Source organism: Nipponia nippon, unplaced genomic scaffold, assembly GCF_047370975.1.
Source record: "Nipponia nippon isolate SJK-2023a ecotype South Korea unplaced genomic scaffold, ASM4737097v1 scaffold_33, whole genome shotgun sequence".
Taxonomy (NCBI): domain Eukaryota; kingdom Metazoa; phylum Chordata; class Aves; order Pelecaniformes; family Threskiornithidae; genus Nipponia; species Nipponia nippon.
Window position 1 is genome coordinate 3,951,516 of NW_028262351.1, and position 6,000 is coordinate 3,957,515.

The window sequence follows — 6,000 nt, forward strand, 5'->3', positions numbered from 1 at the left end:
CAAGAAAGCCTGTGTTTCCTTTTTGCTGGTTGGTGGAGACATGGCTGTTATTTTGTTGATCACATCCATTGGGATCTGACGACGCCCATCTTGCCATTTTATTCCTAAAGACTGGATCTCCTGTGCAGGTCCCTTGACCTTACTTTGTTTTATGGCAAAGCCAGTCTCCAGAAGGATTTGGACTATTTTCTTCCCTTTCTCAAAAACTTCTGCTGCTGTGCTGCCCCACACGATGATGTCATCAACGTATTGCAGGTGTTCTAGAGCTCCACCCTGTTGTAATGCAGTCTGGATCAGTCCATCGCAAATGGTGGGGCTGTGTTTCCACCCCTGGGGCAGTCGATTCCAGGTGTACTGGACCCCCCTCCAAGTGAAAGCAAACTGTGGCCTGCACTCCGCTGCCAAAGGGATTGAGAAAAACACATTAGCGATGTCAATTGTGGCATACCACTTGGCTGCCTTTGACTCCAGTTCATATTGAAGTTCTAGCATGTCCGGCACAGCATCGCTCAGCGGGGGCGTGGCTTCGTTCAGGCCCCGATAGTCTACAGTTATTCTCCACTCTCCATTAGACTTTCGCACTGGCCATATGGGACTGTTAAAAGGTGAGCGAGTCTTGCTGATCACTCCTTGGCTCTCCAGCTGACAAATCAGCTTATGGATGGGAATCAGGGAGTCTCTGTTGGTGCGATAGTGCCGCCGGTGCACTGTTGTGGTGGCAATCGGCACCTGTTGTTCTTCGCCCCTCAGCAACCCCGCAACAGAAGGGTCCTCCGAGAGGCCAGGCAAGGTAGACAGCTGTTTAATTTCCTCCGTCTCCAAGGCAGCTATACCAAAAGCCCCCCAGTACCCTTTTGGGTCTTTGAAACACCCTCTCCTGAGGTAGTCTATGCCAAGGATGCACGGGGCCTCTGGGCCAGTCACAATGGGGTGCTTCTGCCACTCATTCCCAGTTAGGCTCACTTCGGCCTCCAGTACAGTCAGCCGTTGGGATCCCCCTGTCACTCCAGAAATCCGGATGGGTTCTGCCCCTTTATAGCTTGATGGCATGAGGGTACACTGTGCACCGGTGTCCACTAGAGCCTTATACTCCTGTGGGTCTGATGTGCCAGGCCATCGAATCCGCACAGTCCAGTACACCCGGTTGTCCCTTTCCTCCACCTGGCTGGAGGCAGGGCCCCTCTAGTCCTGGTCATAGCATTCGTTACTCACTTCTTGTAAATGCAAATCAAAAGTCCCTTTATTAAGACCGGAAGCAAAATCAGCCCTTCTACTCTGTCTGGGGAACTGCTCACCAGGAACTGGAGCAGCGATTGTCCTGGAAGAACCCCCTTGCGTGATTGTTTTTCCTTGCAACTCACGTACCCGTGCCTCTAGGGTCGAGGTAGATTTTCCATGCCACTTCCTCATGTCCTCTCCATGGTCACGCAGATAAAACCACAGGGTGGCCCGTGGTGTGTATTCACTATATCTTCTCTCTTGAGCAGAGGGACGCTTGCTCCTAATGGCTGAGATACTGGTCCGTACAGGTGAGGAGTAGGACATGTCCTCTTTGAATCACTGGAACTCCCGGGGTAATTTCTCAGCTAGCACGTCAGACAGTTTTTCCACAGCCGAGATGCAATCCCGTAGGGAGGAAGAGAGACTTTCTTCATATTGCCGGAGTTGGCCAGCCAATTCATCCACTGTTGGTCCCTCTTCATCTTTCCAGGTCATTACTGCCAAAGAGTTTGCATACGATGATGGTGCGCTCCGTACAAACTTCAGCCACATGGGTCACGTGCACTGGACTTCATCTGGATCTTTGGATAACTGCTCATTGTCCAGGTCATTATGCATCACCTCCAGCACGGCTAATTCCCTCAGGTACTGGATACCTCTCTCCATGGTGGTCCACTTGCCTGGGTGACATATAACATATTCCTTGAAGGGATACCTTTCCTTCATGCCTGACAGGAGTTGCCTCCAGAGGCTGAGGGCTTTTGCCCCTTTTCCAATCGCTTTGTCAATGCCCCCTTCCCTAGAAAGGGATCCCAGCTGCTTGGCTTCCTTACCCTCTAATTCCAGGCTACTGGCCCTGTTATCCCAGCATCGGAGCAGCCAGGTGATGATGTGCTCGCCTGGACGACGACTGAGATCTTTTTGCATATCTCGCAGCTCACTCAGGGACAGAGATCGAGTTGTTACCATCTCATTTATGGGTTCTGCCTCTTCCTCCTCCTGTTCTCGTGATGGCCCTGGTTCATCATCAGCCCTTACTAAACGAGTTGATTTTCTTGTGTATTTCTTCTTGTGTATAGGGGTGACTGATTCCGGCACGGGTTGGTTCTCTGGTGTAGCCACAGCGCCTGTTACCGGGGCTGGCATAGCCACAGAGCCTGTCATGGGGGCTGGCATAGCCGCAGTGCCTGTTACCGGGACCGGCATAACTGCAGTGCTTGTTGCCGTGGCTGGCATAGCCACAGAGCCTGCCACGGGGGCTGGCATAGCCACAGTGCCTGTTGCTGGGGCTGGCATAACTGCAGCGCCGTCCGGCAAGCGCCAGGTTCGTCCGCTTAAAACATCAAATCCCAAAATGTTTTCATCGTGATCTTTAACTGCAAAGTGAATAGAAGACATATGCTTTTCCCCAGGGAGCCATAAATTAGCCTTAGCAGTCTGGCAAACAGCATTTTAACTCTGCCGTCCGGGTCGTATACCCAGCTTCTCAGCATCCTGTTGTGTTAATATGGAGATTTGTGCCCCTGTATGTATTAGAAATTTTGTTAATTCTTGTCAAGGCCCGACTGGGATTAAAATATATGGGCCATTATTATTTATCCATTGATAGGATTCCACTTGCCCGACAGACAGACCCAGTTGTCGTCTGGACGCTACTCATTTTTTGATTTTGAATTTTGGGGAAGAAAAGGGCTGTTATCTCCTCTCTGAGCCTGCATAATATTGGGAGCCCGCATTAGCATCATTTCATCCCTATCTGCCATCCTTTGTTTTTCTTCCCTTTCCTGCTGTACCTGTTTTTGTAGCTGTAATAACTCAGCTTTCTTTCTGCCTTCTACTTCTTCTCTCAGATCTTGTTTTTCTTTATCAGATTTTTTCCTATCCTAATGGGCAGCTTCTAAGCAGGTACCCAGCATTTTGCAAATAATTCCTTTACCTTTACCCTCTTTTACATGAGCCCTGGCCACCTGTAGTTGTTTTTCTTCAGCTTCCCAGTCATGCCAGTTATCACAAGCCCATTCATCCGAGAATTTAGGAAGTGGACTTATTCCATTTTTTTGTAAGTAATCAGTGACACTACTTGCCATCCTGCCAACTATGCCAATTTGATTGCCAGACTCATTGCTCAGAGGCCAAGCCTTGGCAGGGGTCCCTGTGGTCGTAAGGTGGTCCAGAGGAAGTGGGGGGGATGCACCACCACAGGAAGACGGCTGGTTTTTCTATTAACGTGTTCAACCATTTTTGTCTTTTCATAAATGATCATAACCACAAATGATCTCCTTTCTTTAATTTGTCCACAGTGGTAATGTTCGGAACTACTGCTCCCAGTGTACATATTCCTGACCGGTTTGGGGGTAGCACTTTTCTAGCTGTGTCCCCATATATCCAGTACCATCCCTTTCCCTCTGGAACTGGCCAATTGGAATATTGTCCACCTACTATAGGTATTCCAACTGGAATGGTCATATTACAGCTAGAGTACTGACCAACAAAGGTTGCATTTAAAAGACAATCCAACTTCTGTTGTCCTTTAGGAGGGTTGCATATTTGTATACATTTACAATAGTGCTCCCTTGGGATGGGAACATCTACCCTCCAAGTAGTTTTGTCCCGTTTTCCACTATAATTTGTCCTTTTCCACAGACTCTGCCAGGATATATCGGCAGGAATCAGTATCCCAATCAATGGAACTCTTTTTTTCCCATGCTCAGGAGAATGAGTACAGACCCAACAATCAATCAATTTGGTTTGCTATTTTTACTGTCTCCCGAGACAATTTAAAATGGAGGTTCTCCTCCCATGGACTTCTTAGTTTTGACTGAGCCTGCAGGTCTATGATACATGCTAATAAAAACAACAGAATTAGTACCTTGATACAAATGTTTGAACACATACTTTAGAAAAGGTATTAATATTAGCAATACAATGCTAAATAAGACAATCAGTCCTTGAATACATTCTAACTCAGAGTACAATTGAACAATTTCCCAGCTACAATTCATACAGTCTTAGAGATCTTTAACTTCAAACGTTGAAGTTCTGTGGAAGTCCGATGTTCCTGTGGGGCTGCTTTTATCCATGTGCAATGTATCCAGGAATTTATGCCTTCAGCCTTAACAGCGGTATATGTAGTTAACAATACCAGGTAAGGTCCTTTCCACCGCTCTTTCAAAGGCTCATCCTTCCATGTCTGGATGTAAACTTTATCACCTGGTCGATACATGTGTACAGGAGCATCCAGTGGCACTGGTGCCCTTTCATTGAGATACCTGTGTAAAGATGACAAAATCTGTGAAAGAGACAGCAAATAATTTTTCAGTATTTCTTCCCCTTCAATATGCATTTGATCGCCTCGTATTATAGTACTATTAACCAGGTAAGGTTTACCATATAGGATTTCGAATGGACTTACTTACCCCTTCTCTAACTCTGGGAGCAATCCTAATTCTTATCAGAGAAAGGGCATCAGAAAGGACATCAGAAAGGATGTGGTGCGGCAGTTTGCGTGGCAGTTCGCGCAGACAGAGCGAGCAGGCAGCTGGCGAGCTCTCCTTGTGGTCTACGCCCTCCCGGAAGAGACTTAGCCATGGTTTCCACTCAGACAAAAGCCATTGCTAGAAGGGATGTGGTGACGCAGACGGAGCTCCCACTAAAACATGCAGCCACCCAGGTCTCTGGCTGCAGGGAGTGCCAGAGCCTTGCTCTGGTGATGGAGGGCTGCCAAGACAACACCTGCGTGAGATGCGAGCAGGTGGAGGATCTGCTCAGCATGGTGGCAGAGCTGAAAGAAGAAGTAGCAAGATTGAGGAGTATCAGGGAGTGCGAGAGGGAGATAGACTGGTGGAGCCACTCCCTACCATCCCTGAGACGAGCACACCAGAGGGAAACATCAAGAGAAGGAGAGGCTCCCCTACCCTCGTGCCACCAGGCAGAAGGAGGGGACCCAAGAGACAGAGGGGGATGGATGCAGATCCCTGCTCGGCGCAGCAGGCGAATCCTCTCCCGGCCGACCTCGCCCCCCAGGTGCCCTTACACAATAGGTATGAGGCTTTGGAACTCGAGGGCCAGGAGGATGAAGATACGGACAGTGATCCATCCAAGGGGTTGACCAGTCAGCCCCACGCATTACAACGGCCGCTGGTAAGAAAAAAGAAGGGTAATTGTCATAGGCGACTCCCTTCTGAGGGGAACAGAGGGCCCGATATGCCGACCGGACCCATCCCATAGGGAAGTCTGCTGCCTCCCTGGGGCAAGGATAAGAGACATTACTAGGAAGCTCCCTAGGCTGGTAAAATCATCTGATTATTATCCACTATTGGTTGTTCAGGTTGGCAGTGATGAGGTAGCTGATAGAGGCACAAAGACGATCAAAAGGGACTTTAGAGAACTGGGGCGATTACTTGAAGGATCAGGAGCACAGGTGGTGTTTTCCTCCATCCCTTCAGTAGCCGGGAGGCATACGGAAAGGAACAGGAAGACCCATCTCATTAACACGTGGCTCAGAGGCTGGTGCCAGCAGTGGAATTTTGGGTTTTGCAGTCATGGGGCAGTTTACATGGCACCAGGCCTGCTGGAGACAGATGGGGTTCACCTCAAAAGGATTCTGGCTCAGGAGTTAGCAGGCCTCATTGAGAGAGCTTTAAATTACATGCGAAGGGGGAAGGAGATAAAACCAGGCTTGCTGGGCATGAGCCTAGGGGTGGCATGCCTGTGTTGGAGACAAGATCAATAGCCCAACTGAAGTGCATTTACACCAATGCACGCAGCATGGGCAATAAG